Genomic DNA, 22,155 nt, shown 5'->3' with positions numbered 1-22,155 from the left:
GTAGTTTTGATTTGCATTTCTCTAATAATTAGTGATGTTGAGCACCTGTTCATGTGCTTCTTGGCCATGTGTATGTCTTCTTTGGAGAAATGTCTATTTAGGTCTTCTGCCCATTTCTTGATTGGGTTGTTTGTTTTTTTAATATTGAGCTGCATGAGCTATTTATATATTTTGGAGATTAATCCTTTGTCCATTGATTCGTTTGCAAATATTTTCTCCCATTCTGAGGGTTGTCTTTTCATCTTGTTTATGGTTTCCTTTGCTGTGCAAAAGCTTTTAAGTTTCATTAGGTCCCATTTGTTTATTTTTGTTTTTATTTCCATTACTCTAGGAGGTGGATCAAAAAAGATCTTGCTGTGATTTATGTCAAAGAGTGTTCTTCCTATGGTTTCCTCTACGAGTTTTATAGTGTCCAGTCTTACATTTAGGTCTTTAATCCATTTTGAGTTTATTTTTGTGTGTGGTGTTATGGAGTGTTCTAATTTCATTCTTTTACATGTAGCTGTCCAGTTTTCCCAGCACCACTTATTGAAGAGACTGTCTTTTCTCCATTGTATATCCTTGCCTCCTTTGTCATAGATTAGTTGACCATAGGTGCATGGGTTTACCTCTGGGCTTTCTATCTTGTTCCATTGATCTATGTTTCTGTTTTTGTGCCAGTACCATATTGTCTTGATTACTGTAGCTTTGTAGTATAGTCTGAAGTCAGGGAGTCTGATTCCTCCAGCTCCGTTTTTTTCCCTCAAGACTGCTTTGGCTGTTAGGGATCTTTTGTCTCTCCATACAAATTTTAAGATTTTTTGTTCTAGTTCTGTAAAAAATGCCATTGGTAATTTGATAGGGATTGCATTGAATCTGTAGATTGCTTTGGGTAGGAGTTTTTAAATTACTGATTCAATTTTATTACTGGTAACTAGTCTGTTGATATTTTCTATTTCTTCCTGACTCAGACTTGGGAGATTGTATGTTTCTAATCTGCTGTTAATTCCTTTTAATGTATTTTTCATTGCACTTTTTATATTCTTCAGTTCCGAGTAGTTCTTTTCTATATTTCCAGTTCTTTGTTGCGGTTCTCATTGCATTCCTTCATTCTTTTGCTGAGTTCAGTGAGCATTTTTATGACCATTGCTTTGAACTCTTTATCAGGTCAATTACTTATTTCCATTTCATTAAGAGTTTTTCCTTGGGGTTTCATCTTGTTCTTTCATTTGGAACTTATTCCTCTGTCTTCTCATTTTTTTTTTTTTTTGACTTTCTCTGTTTATCTCTATGAAATTAGGTGAAACAGTTACCTATCCTGGTCTTGCAGGTGTGTCCTTGTATGGGCATGTCCCTGTGTAGTCTGTGTGTGCCCAGTGGCTTTGATGGGAGAGTTGGAGCCGAAGTGAATGTGGGCTGGCTTTTTCCATGATGCACTGGGGCATTGCCTTATAGGGGTGGACTTGAGACAGAGGGAAGGGGCTAGAGCTGGACTTTGGCATTGGCTGGGCTTCTCCTGGGATGCACAGGCGGCTGCCACCCTGGCAGTGGTAGAATGGAGCCAGGAAGGCTAGAACCAGAGCTCAGTGTGAGCCACCGCTCTTCCTAGGGCATTCTGGCAGTTGCTGCCTTGGCAGAGGGTGGGGTGGAGCCACAGGAGCTGGACCCACAGCCTGGTGCAAGCCATGCCTGCTTTTGGGGTATGATGATGGTTGCTGCTTTGGTGGGGGATGGGGCAGGAGCTGGATGGGGGTGCTGAAGCCACAGCCCAATATGAGCAGTCTCAGTGTGGTGTTTTCTTTATATCCTTGGTTGTAGAACTGTTCTGCTAGTCTTCAGCTCATTCTCAGAGAGAGTTGCTCTATATATAGTTGTAGTTTTGGTGTGTTCTCAGAGGGAGGTGAGCTCAGGGTCTTCCTACTCTGCCATCTTCATCCTGCCTCTCATCTTTTCTTTTTTTTTTGTTCAGCTTGGGTGTTTTTCACTACTCTATCTTCCAGTTCATGGATCCATTCCTCTGTATCATTTAATCTACTATTGATAACTTCTAGTATATTTTTATTTCAGTTATCATATTTAGCTCTGTCTGGTTTTTCTTCTTTGTATTTCCTAACTTTTTGTTAAAATTCTCACTCTGTTCATCCATTCTTCTCCTGAGTTCATTGAGTATCTTTATGATCATTACCTTGAACTCTTTATTAGATAGATTGCTTATCTCCACTTCATTTAGTTTTTTTTTTTTTCTGAGACTTTGCCTTGTTCCTTCATTTGGAATGTATTCCTCACTTTGCCTAATTCTTTGTGTTTGTTTCTGTGTATTAGGTAGGTTGGTTACATTTCCCAATCTTGGAGAAGTGGCCTTAAGTAAGAGAAGTCCTAAGGGGCCCAGCAGCTTATATGCTCTAGGGGTGCCCCCTATGTGAGCAGCGTGAGCTCTTTTGCTGTGGCAGAGCCACCGACTGTGGGTGTGCTGGTAGGTGGAGTTGGCCCCAGCGCAGTTGACTGCCAGGCCCTGCCTGATGCGGTGGTTGCTGGTCCACTGGCAGGCAAGTCCAGGTCCTGGGGTGACTGGCCGCAGGGCCCAGGGGTGCTCAGGGCTGGTGCCAGTCTGCTGGTGGGTGGGTAAGCCCTCAGGGCTAGTAGGCTAGAGAGAGCACTCCAAAATGGCACTTGCCAGCACCAGTGTCCTTGTGGTAGAATGAGCTCCAAAAAATGGCTGCTGCCAGATCCGTAGGGGAATCCCAGTTGAGCAAGTGGACCTGACCCAGGCATTTTTCAAATTATGACTTCTGTGCTGGGACTTGGAACCTGTGAGATTTTGCAAGTGCTCTTTAAGATAAGACTCCCTGTTTTCTACAGCCCTCTGGCTCTCCCATACAAACCCTTCTAGTGGCTTGTTTTCTCAGTGCAGGATCCCTGGGCTGGGAGCCTGATTGGAGCTTTGACACCTTGCTCCTTGGGAAAACCTCTGCAACTGTGATTATTCTCCCATCTGTGGGTCGCCTACCCAGGGATGTGAGTCTTGACTATACCACATCTCTGCCCTTCCTACCCATCTTGTTGTGGGTCCTTCTTTATATCTTTAGCTGTGGAAAATCTTTTCTGCTGGTCTTCAGGTTGTTCTCACAGAAAGTTGCTCTCTAAGTAGTTGTAATTTGGGTGTGCCAGTGGGGGGAGGTGAGCTAAGGGTCTTCCTACTCTGTCTTCTTGGCCACATGCCCTGTTTCTTGTTTTATTGTAATGCTTCATGCCAGGTATACCCCAAAATAGCAGCATAATTGGACAATTAGGCATGGATGCTGAATATTTAATAGGTTCATATTTTGATTTTTTTCTCTTTCTTTGAAATTCTTTTTTATTTCCCCTCTAAACATTTCACCTGAGTCTCAATAAAGTTGACGGTTTGTAAGATTCAGCCAACCCACCAATATTCATTAAAAATTCTACTTTGTGTGCGAGGCCCTGGGCGAGGCTGGGTGGAAACTGTGAAGTGGAATGAAGGCTGTCCCGATCCATGGAGAGTCGAGAGTGCAGTTGAGAAGTTAGGACACATGTGCAAACTTGCATTGACTCACAAGCCATGTGTGCTGAGTGCCAATTATACCGTGCAAAGTAGGCAATCGTTTCAGGATGGAATCCTTTCCAGCTGAGGAGATAAGTGTTGTCCATGAGAAATGTCCAGTATCACTCGGACATCCCTTTGAGCAGTGTTTTTCAAACTGTATTGACTTTGAGTCACAGTAAGGAAAGTATTTGATATCACAACCATACACATTTATGGATGTGAATCACTGAAACTGAAGGTTCACTAAATAATACTTAACCCTTTCTATGTGTTGTGCACTTTGACCTTTCAATTCTATTTTTTAATACTCTATTCTATAAGAATATTCTACTCTATGAAAAACATTGCAGGTTGCCATCTCAATAAATTGTTAAATGCCCCACTAATTAGTTACCATCCACACCTGAAAAACATTGCTTTAGAGGCCCGACTGAAAATCCTGCTGCTTCTGTGTGGTCAGGCCACTCAAGATGGCTGCTCTCTTGTTCTCTGTACATCCCCTGCCTGACAAGTGCCTGCTTCACCTAAAGCCTAGTCAGATGACTGACCTTCCTGGGAAGTTGCCCCAGGCCCCAGCTGGTGATTGTTCTTATCAAAGGTGTGGTGAGGGGCGTGCCCCTCTACTGGTTTCCCTGGTAACTAATGAGCCCACCTGATATCAATTCCCTTATAACTTCCAACCCCCTCCTGCCCCCGGAAATAAAGGGTGCTGCCATGTCCTGCCTGCCGTCTGCCACACGCGGTGGGGTGTTGCTCTGGGACCTTGCTTCAGACGTGTAAGCTCCCCCATCCATTAAGCCATTGATGTCTCTGTTGCTGACTCTTGCCTCTTTCCTTGGTCTTAAAGCTGGGCAAGTGCAGGCCTTGTAGGTCTGCGGGGTGCAGCCCAACTGCTTCCCATTGTGTAATCTGCCCTACTGTCCTCTCTATACTATCCTATAATACAAAACGTATGAAATCATCAGTGTCTCTGCAGTGGACTAGTTAGGGGTAATTCTTGGTGTCTGCATAGGATAGGTGTTCCTTCTATAGCAATTTGAAGACTTAACTTCTCCCCCTTCCTTCCCCACCCCACCAGGCCAGGTTGGGGCCGCTTGCATGGAGTATAAAAGGAAGGGAAACCGTGGAACCCCTTTGCCAAGCTAACCCAGCTCCAGTTATTTGTTTCGTGCCTTTTTGATCAGGTTCCAGATGATTATTCAGGGGGAAGTAGTAGGAGGTGTGAAGAAATAAGTTTGGGATGTGGGAGGAGGGTTTTAATAATATTTTCTTGCCCTTGAGGGATTTGTTCTCATTGAAGATTAAGGTGATTATTTCTAGAGTCACTTGAATATTAATCTATCTTCGGGAAACCTTTTTCTGGACAAATCTATATAATGATAGTTGCTTTTAGGATAGCACCAGGTATTTGGCTGGAAGAATGTTTCATTAAATGTTATGGTTTATTTATACACTTAAACATCCACAAAGAGTCTTTTATATTCCCAGCCCTCTGTTTTTTCTGGCTTATCATGTCCTGACACATGAAAGCTTCAGAGTCTGGGGTGGGAGACAAACATGTAAAATCATTCCCATGAAAGTGCTATGTAGAGGTTTATGCAAGAGACCATGGGCCACAGAAGATGCAACCCCTAACTTCCTGTGACGGTCAGGGCAGTTTTTTGGAGGCGGTAACATTATGTAGGGGGAGGTGGAGTTTGCTAGGGACGAGGTTGAACTTTCCAGGGGAAGGGAACAGGATGTATGAGGCATCAAAGATATGAAAGATCCCAAACCTGCAAGAAGCTTAGTGAGGGTGGTGGAGTGCAGAGGAGAGAGAGGAGGTGGAGAAATGTGCAGAGGTGAGATGAAGAAGGAGCTCTCATGCCATGCTGAGGAGTGTGGATTTTAGCCACTGAGAACTGGGGAGAGATGCATTTAAGGATTATTAGTAGAGGAGTGATGTAAGTAGAATTTACATTTTAGAAAGAGTACTCTGGTAAATAGCATATTTCTAAGGAATTTAATTGTTCCCAAAGGTCTCACATAATGACCACAGAATTTTAGAGTGGGGAAGAGCATGTGGAGTATAGATCGGTGTTTCTCAAACTTGAATGTGCATCACCTGGAGGGCTTGTTAAAACAGGTTGCTGAGGGCTTCCCCCGTGGCACAGTGGTTAAGAATCCGCTTGCCAATGCAGGCGACACGGGTTCGAGCCCTGGTCCGGGAAGATCCCACATGCCGTGGAGCAACTAAGCCCGTGCGCCACAACTACTGAGTCTGCACTCTAGAGCCTGTGCGCCACAACTACTGAAGCCCGCATGCCTAGAGCCCATGCTCTGCAACAAGAGAAGCCACCACAATAAGAAGCCCGAGAACCGCACGGAAGAGTAGCCCCGCTCGCTGCAGCTAGAGAAAGCCCAAGGGCAGCAACGAAGACCCAGCACAGCAACGAAGACCCAAAGCAGCCAAAAATAAATAAATAAAATAAATAAATTTATTAAAAATAAAGTATTCTATAAAAAAACAGGTTGCTGAGACCCACCCACAAAGCTTTTGCATCAGTAGAACAGGGGCAGGTCCTCAGAATTTGCATTTCTAATAAGTTCCCAGGTGATGCTAGTGCTGCTGGTGGGGACCGCACTTTGCTAACTGAATGATGCGGTAGGAAGAACAGTGGCCCCAGAAGATGTCCATGTCCTAATCCTTGGAACCAAGAGTATATTATGCTGGATAGAAAATGGGAATTAGGGTTTTGAATAGAATTAATTTATAATTAACTTATTAATTAATAGAGCAGTAGAGTGAGATTGCTAAAGAGCTGACCTGAACATAGGGAGAGTAGCCTGGATTATCCAGGTGGGCCCAATATAATCACAAGGGTGCTTAAAATGGTAAGAGACACAGAAGAGGAGAATCAGAGGGAGTTGTGACTATCGTAGAACGGGCAAAGAGATGCAACGTTGCTGGCTTTGAAGATGGAGGAAGGGGGCTGTGAGTCAAGAAATGTGAGCAGCCTCTAGAAGCTGGAAAAGGTAAGAAGATAGATTCTCGCCTACAGTCTCCAGAAGGAACACGGCCTGCTAACACCTTGGTTGCAGCCTACTCAAATCCGAGTCAGATTTCTAATTTACAGGACTGTTAGATAATACAGGTGCATTGTTTTAAGCCACTAAGTTTGTGGTAATTTGTTACAGCAGCAAAAGGAAACTAATACAAATGTCTCCAGGGAAGTGATGGGTACTGGGAGCCCTATGGTAAAAACCGACCTGGTCAACGACTGCCAGCTTCCCTAGTTTTTGCCCTCACGTCCAACTCAGGACCAACAGAGAAAGCCAAATGTGCTTCCAAAACGGTCACATAAGGTGCCCTGCCTCCAGCTTCCCCAAGCCAACAACTGCCCGCCAGAGCACTCCTGAAGCCTTCCCCTTTTTTCTCTATAAAGCTTTCCACTGCCCTGCCTGCCTTTGAGTCTCTGCCAATCACAAGGGCTGGTGCCCGACTCCCTTGCTATAGCAAGCTCTGAATAAATAGCCTCTGTTTGTTCTCATTTGGGTGATCTGCGTTGATTTCCACAAGAGATGGTACTCTATTCTTTTTTTTTTTTTTTACTCACTGATTATCCTAATGCAGCGGTTTCCAGTGGTGGGGGATTTTGCCCCTCACCCACCTCCCTGAACGAGGGACATCTGGCATTCTCTGCACACAATTTGGGTTTTCACAACTGGGTAATACTACTGGCATCGAGTGGGTAGAAGCCATTGTAGGAATGGGCTAAACGTCTACAATGCACAGGAATATCTCCAACAACAAAGAATAATCTGGACCAAAATGCAAATAGTGCTGATCTAATGGCAGAAATTTCTAGCCCCCGTGCAGTAGAGAGGTGTTGTGTGGAGGTGTTTTTTTTTTATCTGGGAGGGACAGTAATACTAAAATAAGAGGTGGCCAGCAATCTGTGTATTTACTCTGACTAGGCTTGGTCTTGTAGCAAAGATAGTCCTTATTTCTGCTTCCAAGAAAGAATGTGACCTCCCTTACCCTGAAGGAGCAGGAAAGTCTAGCATTTCATTTTGTTTCTCTGCTTAGTAACTCCTAGAAATTTATAGTGTATGTAAAAATATGCTAATATATTTACATCTATTTATATATACATAGGAAATATGACTATAACATGCAATTTTGATGTATGAATTGTGGAAATGATCTCTTTACTTCATAGCTATATCATACATGCAGACACGCACATAAATTTGTTTCTAGCTGGTTCAATTTGCAAAACTACTTCCCTAATTCTCTCTGTGCACCGGTGCCCCAGTCCAATGGTGAGGTGCTTCGTTTGAGCTTTATGTATCTCAGACACTCTCATCTCTGGGTCTTCAAAGCTGATTTGGAATGCATGCTATCGAAGCCTTCACATTCTTCATGCATTTAAAACACAGCTGTAGTTGGAAATTTCTTCCACAGATCGACCTCTAGTGTTTCTAATTGACAAGCTCAGGAAGGAAGAGGTGAGGTAAGCTGTTAGCTGTGGAGAGAGGCATTCTTAATCCTTTCGCTCTGACATTTTGCAAGCTCACAGGCTAATTAATCAATTTCATTAAGAAAGAGAGCATGTTGCTATGGTATCATGAGGCATGTTTATACTGCCACATTAAGATTTCAGAGTATTTTTAATTTTTAATTACCTACTTCCATTTTTTTTTTTTTTATTGAATTGGTAAAGACCTTAAGATTTCTTTTCCTTTTGATTATGTGATTTTTCTGCCAGTGTTTTCTGAGCTCGAGGTACTAATTGAAATAGAGCTGCCTCTCTTCTTTGAGAAGAAATAAGATCACCTCTGGAGCCCTGGTTCTGTGCAAGATTTGATTAAAAAGTTCCACGGAGGACCTTGTACCAGCTGGCCTTCAATGCATGTGCTTATGCACAAGAAGCCACTCATTTATCGCCAGAGACATGACCCAGGAGGAGTTTTATCTATAATGGATGTAACATATGCTTGCAAGGATTCAAAATATTTCCAGAAACATATTCAGTTCTAGCTTTTTCTTTCCTACAGCATCACAGAAATGTTTAGTGTTAATGATAAAACAGGTGACTTTTTGCCTTAGACAATAGTTTTCTGGGAGTGTTGAGAGAATTAAATATGCCCAGGTTCATTTAAAGAAGCTGTTAATTACTTGAAGTAACAGGTAACCCTGATTATTCAAAGAGCCCTTTTCCATCATGTTTTCTAACTCCTAGTCATTAAAGGGATGCGTGAAGGTAGGGAGAGAGAGGGTGCAAAGTAGCTTTTGAATTAGATCAGACTGAAACTTTATTATTAAAGTAGACCAGGAATAACATAATAAAGACAAATCAGACAGAAACACTCTCCTGTATCTTATGAAGGATGTGAAATTGTGTGCAGTAATTCTTTTCTTTTTGTTTTTTGATTTACTATAAAGTGTTTGTGCTTAGGTGGGTTTGGAATCTTATTAAAAAAGAAAAAAATGAATACACGGAAAATATAAATGTGTGTCTGTCTTTTATAAGAGGCAGTCTAGCTAGTGTGTCCTCCTCTGGGACTTATTTATGCATTGTTATTAATGTTTAATCTGTGGCTTGAATCATAATGTTCATTTATAAGATGTGCACATTTATAAGATCTGTATTACTGAAGCTGACACCTCAGGTTTTTCATGTAGCTCAGCACTGCTAGTGGTGCTTTTGGAAAAAGCCACTTCTTCAAGGACAAAGGTAGTGTCCCAGCAATGCAATCTATAAAGAACATCTCAGAAATAGAGTGCCTTTCAGTACAGAAACCTACTGGAATTCTCATTTCCATGTGCAGACTGGCCTGTGAGCTGCCTTGTGACCTGGGTTGGCCACTGTCAAGCTTGTGATGACTCTGTCCTCTTAGATTTGACATGAGAACAACAATTAGAATTGCCTGATAGGATGACAGGACAGCCAGTCTAGGTGACTGAGAATCCAGCTCTGTAGTATAAAAAGTGCTCTATTTTCAGCTATGTCCTGTATTCCAAAAAAAAAAAAAAAAAATCACACACTGAAAAAAGTACTAAAAAGCTGTCAACACATTTTTTCATGGAACATTTTAAGTATGTTTGCTGCTGCTAGTAGCCTTTAAGATAGGATAAAAGTATTATTGCAAGTTGGACTTTTGGCCAGCATCATCCATCAAGGTTGAATCGACGTTGTCTAGTACTGCATTTAGGTCATACAGCACGTGACCTTCAGCTGCGACTCCAAAGACAGTACAAACTCCAAACCCTCTGCAATTTAACAATATTAATTCAACTAGTATAGTTTCTTAAATGTTGGGGCTTGTGCTAGGGCTGGAGATACTACAAAACGTAAGACATAGTTCCTGCTTTCAAGAGCTTAGACTCCTAGATAAGATGGATGGAAGGACGCAGATAAGAGAAGTAATTGAGGTAAATGTTCATATAGTTAGCTTATTTGACTTTGGTTTGGAGTCAGGGTTTACTGCACATCTATTCCAATTTGCAGTAGGAAGTTGTCCTAGGAAATGAGTATTTAGTTCCTCTCCCAGTTGTTTTAGGAACACGTTGGAGGGTTGATCTAGCCCAGCACTTTCCTCTATGACATCCTGAGGGGCAGGTTGGTGTTAGCGATGAAGGGATTGGGGTTTGGGGAAGAAGAGGTACAGGGACAAAGGCTGGGAGGCAGGCTGGGAGATCTGGTTTGTGGGGAGATGTGCTCAGATTGTGCCTTTGTCATAATGGGAAGGTGACATGGGGTTAAGAATCATCTGTTCATTGATTTACACAGGCAGAGACTCTCCCTGGAGTGTCTCAAGTGCATGCAATGTGCGTGAACACTGGATTGGGATCAGTGAGCTGAAAGATGCAGAGCAGCACACATGGCTGGATGAATCCCTGTGGATTGTGGACAGGAAGACCCGTGAGCACTGTTCGTTTTAGAAGGTAGGAGCCATAGTGGGTGTTTGGTGGGGCTGGCTGGCTGGCTCTGAAGCCAGATTTAGCTGTGGCTAAATGACCTTCCATGGAAGTCATGCAGGGTCATTTTTTTTTTTTTTCATCTCTCAATTTAAGATTTATGTGTTAAACATAATCGCATATTCCCAGTTCTATTGCTCACTTTCAAAGCAATTAGAAGTCTTAGTTGATGTTGTTCTAGGTGAGCCATAAATACACCAGAAGTTCAGCTTTTATTCCACTTTGGAGGAAGATGTATATGTGGAAGTGTGATGAGGACTCGGGAAGCTAGGGAAAGTGACGAAACAGTTTACCCTTCACTGTTGTAGTTGGCAGGGTTTTTATTCAGAGAAGGTGGTGCTTTTTTTCCCTTGACAATTACATTTTACCTTCCCATGAAGAAAATGCTGCGGAGCTTGGGTGTGGCGCTGCCTGCACTCTGACGTTTTGAGTAGGCATTTACCCCAGGCCCTGAGCAGTGTGCCAGGAGTTAGCCTGCTGGCCTCTGGCTGGGGGAGGCCAGCGTTTTCTGGATATAGAGCCCTGTAATAGGAATGACGATGGGGACAGAGGACCCAGTGTTTCCACAATGGCAGGCGCCTTCTCTCTGCAAGAGGCAGCAGCACTGAATGAGATAGCACTTGTTGGCAAGGAGCCAGACTCTGGAGTTGGCATCTCAGCCCAGGTGCAGTTATCTGGTGGGCTGTCATTTAATCTCCATGCCTCTGCTTGCTTCTCCTCTTATCATTAACATTGAACCAGTAATACCTGCTCCACCCTCATTATAGGACTATTCTAAGTTCCAACGGGATGATGATTTAAAGTACTCAAAAAAAGTAAGTTAAATTTGCATACGTAAACATGTACAGTCATATTATATTGTGGCATCAGGGCCCTATCAATTATTTTTATAGACAATTGAATATTATAGCTTGAATTCAAGCATTTAAAAATCACCACCCTTTAACCTACTGTATAGCACAGGGAACACTACTCAATACTCTGTAATGACCTATATGGGAATAGAATCTAAAAAAAGAGTGGATATATGTATATGTATAACTGATTCACTTTGTTGTACGGCAGAAATTAACACAGCATTGTAAATCAACTATATTCCAATAAAAATTAAATAAAAAACAAAAAAGAATATAAAAAAATTATCACCCTTTAATAAAAAAAAGATCTTTCAAAATGCATGGCACTTTTTATGGCCATTAAAACTCAGGTGACACTGAACATGAGAGTCTAAACAAGGAGTTGGTAAGTGCTTTTCTGTAAAGCGCCAGACAGTAAATATTTTATGCTTTGTGGGACATAACGGTCTCTATCACAACTACTCAACTCTGCTGTTGTAACACTCAAGTAGCCACAGAAACTTTGTTGACCAGTGAGTGCGGCTGTGCTTCAAAAAAACTTTATTTACATAAACAGGCATTGAGCTGAATTTGGCTTATATGGGCTGTAGTTTGCTACCCCCTGGCCTAGCCTAACTTTAAGGGGTTGGGGAAATGTAACTAAACCATTTTCCTGGGAGAAGAACTGGAATATTGGTGAAGAACATGTTTAGCTGATTGGGAACAAGCATGGGAGAAGCAGCTGGTACAGGTTAGCCAGTTTGGAGGTTTGGAAGGTGATGATCATTAATGGGGTATAATGGATGAGGGTAAGGGACTTAATGGTGTTTTTAAAGGAGTGATTGATTATTTAGACGTTAAGCTGGGTAACCCAAAGAGTGAGGAGGTAAGGGGGTGAGAGTGGTGAACATTGTTGGGGTCAGTAGCTTGGTGTTTTTGATGAAGTCAAGCAGTCTTGAAATGGGAATAATGATAAGAGTGTACTGGAAGGATAGGAGATGGTGGTAAGCGGGCATGAACTGGAAATTCTTGGAAGCGAGTTCCCACTATTACATATTACGGGATTGGTGGGGGGAGGCAGGTAGAGGTGAAATAGGAAAAAATAACTTACTAGAGGTGAGGAGGTCAAGAAACAGAGAGGCCAGGATGTTGAATGGCTCATCCATGGAGTTACTGAAGGCATCAAGAATGATACAGAAGTAGAGAGAAAGACAGTAAACTAGGTGCTAAATCCATTGGTAAATGAAGGGGAGTTCCTGAGAGGTCTGTAGGGTTGTGAGAAAGTCTGAAGCTAAGGACGTGAAGTATTTTGGAGTAAGGGAAGAAAGATGACAAATGGTCTGGCAGCAAATACTGTGGCAAACACTGCCTAGATACGCACCGATCCCATTAGTGCTTCTTCCTGAGCGTACAAACTATATTTCTTAGCCTTCCCTGTAATTAAGTGTGGTCAAGTAATACAATTCTGGTCCATAGAATGAGGATGGACGTATGCTCAGCGCTTCCAAGCCTGTCCCATAGGAACCTTCTATGTGCAGTGCTCCATTCTCTCCCTTGTCTGCTTGATGGATGCAGAGGATCCTGGAGGACTCTCAGACCCTGGGGGATGACGAGAAACTAAATGGAAGGATCCTGGGGTCCTGAATATTTGCTGCTTTTAGTCACTAGGTTGGACTTTACCTGAGCAAGAAAGAAACTTCTATTGTGTTAAGTCCCTAGCATTACTTAATGATACACGTACTCTAGGTTCCAAAGTACATGGAGTGTGAGAAAAAAAGAAATAAAAACAAAACAAAACAAACTTAAGAGATCTTCAAGGGAAGTAGTATCATCTGGAGACGACCAGATGTCTAATTATGATAATATTATTGGCTCTAGCAAAAACAGCAGCAATGACAATTCCACCGCCACCTATCTGAGCCTTTGGGACCTCTGTCCTAGGTACTGGGAATGCAGCTAGAGATTGTGATGGCTTTTGGTGTTGAATCTGTTGGCTCATTTCCTGTTAAAACCCAGGCATTTTTCACAGGGACTGATATTTTCCCCTTGTCTCTCATTTTCCACTTGCTCGGTGGCAATTTTCAGATCCTAAATACACACACGTTCGGTATCCTACTCGCTACCTCAGTTTCCCCAGAGATCACCATGGCACTTGGCATTCTCCTCTGCTATTTTCTTCATAATTGCCTTAAACTTCAGTTTCCTTACTTGTGAGATAGGAATAATAAACAGTACCTCAAAGGGTTGGTATGAGGAGTAAATAACATGACTCCTGTGAGTAAATCACTTAGCACTTTGTGTCCAGCACATAGTAAGCCTTCATTAAATGTCAACTATTATTATTATTGGTTGTTCAAGAATTTTAATTGATCCAAGCCAAGAAAAGAAAATTATTTAGAGCAGTTATTCGCAAAGTGTGTTCCCCAGACCAGCAGCATCAATACTAAAATTCTTGGGCTCTGCCCCAGTCCTACTGAATTAGAAACTCTGGAGGTGGGGCCCAGTAATCTGTGCTTTAAAAAGCCCTCTAGGTGGTTTTGATACATGCTGGAGTTTGAGAACCATTTCTTTACAGGTTTTAGCAATGCTTATTTTTCCATTTGAGAACCTTCTAAGGAGAGTCCATTTAATTCCTTAAAACATTAAGAATAAGAGCAGAGAAAACACTCCAGACCATGAAACATTACTGTCTTCAACTGCGAGCAGGAAGTGGCAGAGTGTCAGGGAGAGAGTGTGACCCTGGGATCTGACCTTGTGTCTTGGACCCACACAACGACCCCTTTAGTTTGCCTTGTTTTCACCTATACTACAGGATGTATTTCACAGGCCAGTGACCTTGCAGTGTAAATGCCAGCAAGGCCAGGGTGTTAGCAGGTTTATAGCTATAACCCCTCACTACAGAGGGAATGGTCAGATGGAATTATTTTGCCGTTTGAATTGGAGGTGGTAGTTTAAAAGCTATTTGGCTCTTGGAGCCATCTTCTTAAATTTCTTGGTGGATGGCTCAGAATCTGGGGCCCAAATCCAGAATGGCTTCTTTGTGACTTTTTAGGATCAATGTCCCATTGGTGCTTTCAATCTGGCTGTCCTCTGCCTTTGAGCTAGAGTAGGTCTTGAGGTGTGGTTTTGTTTTTTTTTTGTGTGTGTGTGTGTGTGCATTTTGTTTTGTTTTTTAGCCACAAATATATATCTGGTCAGTCTGAATCTTATTGGTCCTATTGTCCTGTTTCTTTCCTCTCCCTGTGCCTTGCTGAGTACTGGAGCTGGGAAGGGAGGAGGGGCCTTCTAGCCTGACTTTCTTGCTCCACAGCAGGGGAAACACGTCCTGAAATGTGACATAACTCCCCCCAAGGCCACACTGTTGCTCTCATTTTCAGGGTTGTAAGCCTGTCTCTCATATCTCCTCTCTCTGTCCTTTGTAAGTTGACTTTTCCTTCATGCACTTTATTTTGGCATAGATATTGCTCTTTGGGGATGGGAGCATTTTGCTGCGTAATGATTTTTCTTCTCACTGTCAAATGACCGTTTTCAGTTTACTGGTTTTGGTGGTGGCAAGAATCTGTGTCTGCAGAACTGTGTCAGATACTTGTTGTGACTCATATGTTTAGGTTTCATGATAAATTTTTTCTTTAGAGTTGGGTTATTTCCTTCTCTGAAGTTATAATTGGTTCCAGAGAAGCAACCTCATTGCTGGGGAAGAGCTGGTTGCTCCAGTGGATTTTCTGACATTCAGAGACTTTTGGTGTGGCCATCAGGGTGCAGGCCTGGTCTCCCAGGCTGTCCAGCTGGGTGGCATTCCCAATGAGCAGGTCTGAACACTAACACTAGAGTTTCAAAGATGGCTGCTAGAGCAGCTCTGGAACCAGGGTAGGCAATAGATCTCTAACTTCCTTTAACAGAATCTCCTTATCTTTCACCTGTGCTCCTTTCCCAGGTATTTTCATGATTGTCTCATCCCAGCTTAACTGATTGACTGCAAAGTTCAAGACAGAGTTATTACAGACTGTTTGTGTCCCCCTAAAATTCGTGTGTTGAAATCTAATCCCTAATGTGATGGTATTAGGAGGTGGGGTATGAGGGAGGGGATGAGGTCATAAGGGTATAACCCTCATGAATGAGCTTAGTGCCCTTATAAAAGAGACCTGAGAGAGACCTAGCCGTCTGAGGACACAGTGAGAAGACAGCCATCTATAAACCAGGATGTGGGCTCTCACCAGACGGCAAATCTGCCAGCACCATGGTCTTCAGACTTCCCAGCTTCCAAAACTGTGAGAAATAGATTTCTATTGTTTAAAAGCCACCTAGTCTGGTATTCTGTTAAAACAGCTCAAATAGACTAAGGCAGAGTGATCTCAAAATCTATGTGCATTTTTAGTAAATGGGCTCTTTAAGGTTCAAAGGAATGAAGTTGTAGTGGTAAAATGACAGGCACGATGTTTAAAATTTTTCCAAGATGAACTCAGGTAGGTGTGCTAAATATGTGATCTCCAGCATCAAAAGTACATCCCCTGTTATTTATCTCCTGTGATAACATACTCTGCTGTTGTGACCAGGGACCACTATGATTCCTGTGTGAGGAAGGGAGTTTCAAATAGTCTGGGAGGGGTAATACATTTATATTTGTCATATCAGGACATCAGACCAATTATAATACACAGTCTGTGTAAAGTTCTGGTTTGTGTGAATGGGTTAAAAATACTTTTGCATTGGCTGCTAAGTGTTAGAATTAAAAACTGTTTAAAGTTAAAGAAACATGAAGAGAAAGATGGAGTGAGATGAGGCAAAAGAGTATGTGTGAGAAAGTCCTACAACTCAATGGCAAAAAACCCCCCTGCTAACCAGATTAAAAAATGGTCTGAAGACTTGGATAGACATTTCTCCAAAGAAGACATACGAATAGTCAACATGTATATGAAACAATGCTCAAGGTCACTAATCCTCAGGAACTGACAAATCAAAACAACAGTGAGATACCATCTCATACCTGTCAGCTATTATCAAAGAAATAAAATACAAGTGTTGGCGAGGATGTGGAGAAATTAGAACCCTTGGGCACTTTGATGGGAATGCAAAATGGTGCAGCTGCTATGGAAAACAGTATGGAGGCACACCAAAAAATTAAAAATAGAACTAACATATGATCCAGCAATCTCACTTCTGGGTGTTTATCCAAAAAGACCGAAATCAGGATCTCAGAGAGATATTAGCCCTCCCACATTCATTGCAACACTATTTGCAAGGACCAAGATGTGAAAAACAACCTAAATGTCCATTGACAGGTGAATGGATAAAGAAAATAATAGAAAAATATTTGGCCTTAAAAAAGAAGATTTTGCAATATGTGACAACATGGATGAATCTGAGGATGTATGCTAAGTGAAATAAGCCAGTCACAGAAAGACAAATATTATATAATTCCACTTATATGAGGTATCTAAAATAGTCAAATTCATAGAATCAAATAGTGGAATGTTGGTTGCCAAGGGCTGGGGGAGGGGGAAATGGACAGTTACTAATCAATGAGCATGCAGTTTCAGTTAAGCAAGATGACTATGTTCTAGAAATCTGCTGTATGACATTTTACCTATAGTCCACAATATTTGATTATGCATTTATCATGAGATCTACCCTCTTAATGAATTTTAAAAAATGTTATTGAAGTATAGATGATTTACAGTGTTGTGTTAATTTCTGCTGTATGGCAAAGTGACTCAGTTATACGTATCATATTCTTTTTCATATTCTTTTCCATTATGGTTTATCACATGACATTGAATATAGTTCCATCTGCTATACAGTAGGACCTTGTTGTTTATCCATCCTATGTTATAATAGTTAGCATCTGCCAATCCTAAACTCCCAATCCTTCCCCCTGCCTTGGCAACCACAAGTCTGTTCTCTGTCTGTGAGTGTATTTCTGTTTCGTATTTTAGATTCCACATATAAGTGATATCATATGGTATTTGTCTTTTTCCTTCTGACTTCCTTTGCTTAGTATGATAATCTCTAGATCCATCCATGTTGCTGCAAATGGCATTATTTCATTCTTTTTTAATGGCTGAGTAATAGTCCATTGTGTATGTGTGTGTGTATGTGTATATGTATGTATGTATATATATATATATACACACACCAAATCTCCTTTATCCATTCATCTGTCCATGGACATTTAGGTGGTTTCCGCATCTTGGCTATTGTAAATAGTGCTGCTATGAACACAGAGGTGCATGTATCTTTTTGGATTATAGTTTTGTTTGGATATATGCCCAGGAGTGGGATTGCTGGATCATATGGCAACTCTATTTTTAGTTTTTTGAGGAACCTCCATACTGTTTTCCATAGTGGCTGCACCAATTTACATTTCTACCAACAGTGTAGGAGGGTTCCCTTTTCTCCACACCCTCTCCAGCATTTGTTAGTTTTTAAAAAATTAATTAATTAATTTATTGGCTGCGTTGGGTTTTCATTGCTGGGCGTGGGCTTTCTCTAGTTGTGGCTAGTGGGGGCTACTCTTCATTGCGGTGAGTGGGCTTTTCATTGCGGTGGCTTCTCTTGTTGCAGAGCATGGGCTCTAGGCATGTGGGCTTCAGTAGTTTTGGCACACGGGCTCAGTAGTTGTGGCACACAGGCTTAGCTGCTCTGTGGCATGTGGGATCTTCCTGGACCAGGGCTTGAACCTGTGTCCCCTGCCTTGGCAGGCAGATTCTTAACCACTGCACCACCAGGGAGGTCCCTTGTAGACTTTTTAATGATGGCCATTCTGACCAGTGTGAGGTGTTACCTCATTGTAGTTTTGATTTGTATTTCTCTGATAATTAGCAATGATGAGCATCTTTTCATGTGCCCATTGGCCATCTGTATGTCTTTTTTTGAGAAATGTCTATTTAGGTCTTTTGCCCATTTTTCGATTGGGCTTTTTTTTTTTTTTTTTCATTGAAATGTATGAGCTGTTTGTCTATTTTGGAAGTTAAGCTCTTGTGTGTTGTATCATTTGTGAATATTTTCTCCCAGTCCATAGGTTGTCTTTTCATTTTGTTTATAGTTTCCTTTGCTGTGCAAAATCTTGTAAGTTCGATTAGGTCCCAGTTGTTTATTTTTGCTTTTATTTCTATTGCCTTGGGAGACTGACCTAAGAAAACATTGGTATGACTTATGTCAGAGAATGTTTTGCCTATGTTCTCTTCTAGGAGTTTTATGGTGTTTTGCCTTATATTTAGGTCTTTAAGCCATTTTGAGTTTATATTTGTGTATGGTGAGAGGGTGTGTTCTAACTTCATTGATTTACATGCAGCTGTCCAACTTTCCCAATACCACTTGCTGAAGAGACTGTCTTTTTCCTGTTGTATATTCTTGCTTCCTTTGTTGAAGATTAATTGTCCATAGGTGTGTGGGTTTATTTCTGGGCTCTCTATTCTGTTCCATTGATTCGTATGCCTGGTTTTGTGCCAATTCCATGCTGTTTTGAATACTGTAGCTTTGTAGTGTTGTATGAAGTCTGGGAGGGTTATGCCTCCTGCTTTGTTCTTTTTCCTTAGGATTGCTTTGGCAATTCTGGGTCTTTTATGGTTCCATATAAATTTTAAGATTATTTGCTCTAGTTCTGTGAAAAATGTCATGGCTAATTTGATAAGGATCACACTTAGTGAATTTTTAAGTGTTTTTACCACAGTAGAATTTTTAAAAATTAAATAAATTGAAAATACAAACAAGTATATGCTACCCTCAAAGTCAGACAAAGAGTCCATACAGTTCTACTTATATAAAAATCCTAGAAAATGCAAATTCGTCTCTAGTGACTGAAAGCAGATCATGTTTGCCTGAAAGGCGGCAGAGAGGGAGGGAGAGAGGGGTGCACAAGAGGGCCTGAGGACACTTTTGGCAGTGGTGGATATGTTCATTATCTTGATTGTGGTGATGGTTTCATGGTGTGTACATATATCAAAACTCATCAAGTTGTGCATTTTATGGAATGTCAGTTACATTTTAATAAAGCTCTGAATAAAAGTATATGCTGTTTTCATTCTGTGACTAAATGTAGTAAAGCACCTTTGTTCAAATGACAACCACATCCCTACCCCAGGCCATTCCTTTATTCTCCAGGCACCACTTGTGTGATAGAGACAGATGAAAAGTGAGACAGAAGTCTAGTAGGTTTTGTATCTTCACTCCCGCATCCCTCTCTTCCTTCTCCTTTTCAATCCTTTCTCCTCCCTCTACTTTTCTCTTCCCACCCCTCCCCAAAGTCACCAGAATGTGAAAGGCTACATCTGTTCTTGCAAAAGTTATTTTGCAGTGCAATTAAGCATTCCTCACCTTATCTCCCCAGAAAGCTGGAGACTTGTGTGATCACTGGCATAATGGATGGTACCCAAAGCCCTGGCCCAGGTGTGCAGAGGCTGCACACACATCCATGTGGGCGGGAGGATGCAGCTTTCTGGCGCACGATGTGAGGCTGCTGCTCCCCTCCTTGGGCCTCTTCAGAACTCAGAGCAGCTGCTACCCTCTAGGTGACCAAGAAGGGCTGCCATCATTCACCTGGCCAGGCCAGCTGACAAATGGAGCTGGTGCATTGCAGACTGAATAAATAGTTCTGTAGTCATCTCTGGCTTCAGGCTGAGGGAAGAGATGAATGAGCTCTGTGACCTGATGGGATTCTTTCAGGCTGGAGGGATTCTTTCAGGCTGGAGAGAAAAACTATTTAGAACTTACATCCATGCTCTTTTCAGTTCCTTTCAGAAAGCTTGAATGGCTCCTAGACATTTTCTTGATATATGATACTCATTTCCCAATACGGATATAACAATGACTAGAGCATCCAAATCCTTTGCAGATAATTATTTAGTTTCTGTCATTTTAGTTACTAATGCATATATGTTTATAAGCTATAGGAATATTACGCATAGTATCAGCAATAAGTAGCTAATAATAGTACATTAATTAGTTCATTTTGACCATTCTGTAGCTTTTTAGAATGAATTACTAATAAAATTGGGACACAATTAGAATTTTGGGCATTGAGTCCATGCTGAACATTTAGAAACTACTATGTTCTCCTCTGACTGGTTTGCCTGAACATTATCCTATCTGAGACCTCAATTTGTTCTCTAATGAATACCTCTATAAAAGGAGAAATTATACAGACTAACTTTCTTTGTATGCTTCCAGCTTAGTTGTACAACTATATTGTTACAAATTGACTGAAACAGCCTATTTCAGTTTTTTCCCCTCCATAACCAGCTCTGAATAGATGAACAGAAATAGCTCTCTTCATGTCAGAAACTTTAATTAAACCATTCTGAAAATGATCATGTGGAAGTACTGGCAGGACCTTAATTTAATCACATTTCCTGCTCAACTATTCCTGTTGCTTCCTTGAAGGGTTGGAGGTTAGGCTCAGCTGTGACCCCGCTGTTGGCATGGACAGCCAAAGTCTGCAGGATTCAGAAGATTGTGACCTTCGATATTTTGGACTCCCACACTAAATTAAAATCAGGGCCAGAGGAAGGCATATGGCTGATGGAATGTTCTAAGAGGTATTCATGTGACTGAGTCACATGAAATTAATTGATGATCCCTATTTACATACACATCTCATAAATCTTTTTTCTTTGATTTCATTTTATTGTTTAATAAAAATTTATGGCATCATATATTTGCAAGGGACTGCTTTAAACACTTATAAAAGTTACTCCTTTATTCCTTATAACAATCCTATGGGTTAGATCCTCTCATTATTCCCATTTTACATGTGGAGACTTAAGTAACTTTCTCGAGATCATTGCAGCTGGGTTTGAACACAAAAAACCAGCCTCCAGAATCTGGGTTGGTCAATACTATTTCTTTCATCAAGGTTTAGGAGTGCCTATTTGGAAGGAACCAGATTCTTCTTCATGTTTTTGCATATTACCCCAGCATCCTGCCTTCAAATAAAATCTCTCCGGTGCGATTGTTCCAACTCATCCCACTGGCTGCCCATGTGCTCATCTCCAGATTGCATGCAACATTCAGCTTTTCTGTGTATTTCATCCAGAATTGTCTAACTTTCCTGACTTTTTTAAAAAATTGGTTTGTTTTTTTTTTTCTGCTTCTTAACTCTTGGGCTTCTCTGCCCTTTTCTTCCCCACTCTCCAGCAGTCAGTTCTGCTGGAATGATATAACTGGGCCCTTTCACAAGTCATTCAGGTAGGAGAATACAGGTAGAAGTGAAATAGAAAAAAAAAAAAAAGCATACTAATACTGTATTAAAGGATTATTTTGTTTTTAATCCCCACCCTGCCCCCTCCTATACACATAAATAGCTTTCTAGCAAGAGATACTGTATTCTCATCCACATATACATTGGGTGTTAGGCGACATGTAGCTCTGAGATTTTACATTTTTCAATCTGAGAAAAATAATGACATCTACGTGGTGGGATCAATACTTCCATTAGAAATATAATCAATATTAAAGAATTTGTAATATGATGTTAAAATCAAATGCAGTGAAAATCCAGGGAGAAAAAGTTTTTCAATATAACTGAATTTAATTAGCTTATAAACTGTCCTACTGGCACACGAAAGCTTGTTCACAGAGCGATACTAAAAACTGCTTTAGGTGTCAGATATACATTGATAAAGATCAGAATCCTCACAGCTTTATTGAATTACAGAGGTCCCTCTACTCTTCTGTTCCCATCTATTCCCAGTGAATGTGAAGTTAGTTCAAATCAGAGTGAGGGTCATGAGACCATAGAATCCACTTTTTAAGATAGTTTGCTGGATTTTTCTGAAAACACCTTTTGTTAGGAACGATTCATTTATATGGCTCTG

This window comes from Eschrichtius robustus, chromosome 15 (genome assembly GCF_028021215.1).
Source record: "Eschrichtius robustus isolate mEscRob2 chromosome 15, mEscRob2.pri, whole genome shotgun sequence".
NCBI lineage: Eukaryota > Metazoa > Chordata > Mammalia > Artiodactyla > Eschrichtiidae > Eschrichtius > Eschrichtius robustus.
The sequence above is the reverse complement of the archived record's forward strand: the minus strand, read 5'-3'. Positions refer to the sequence as shown.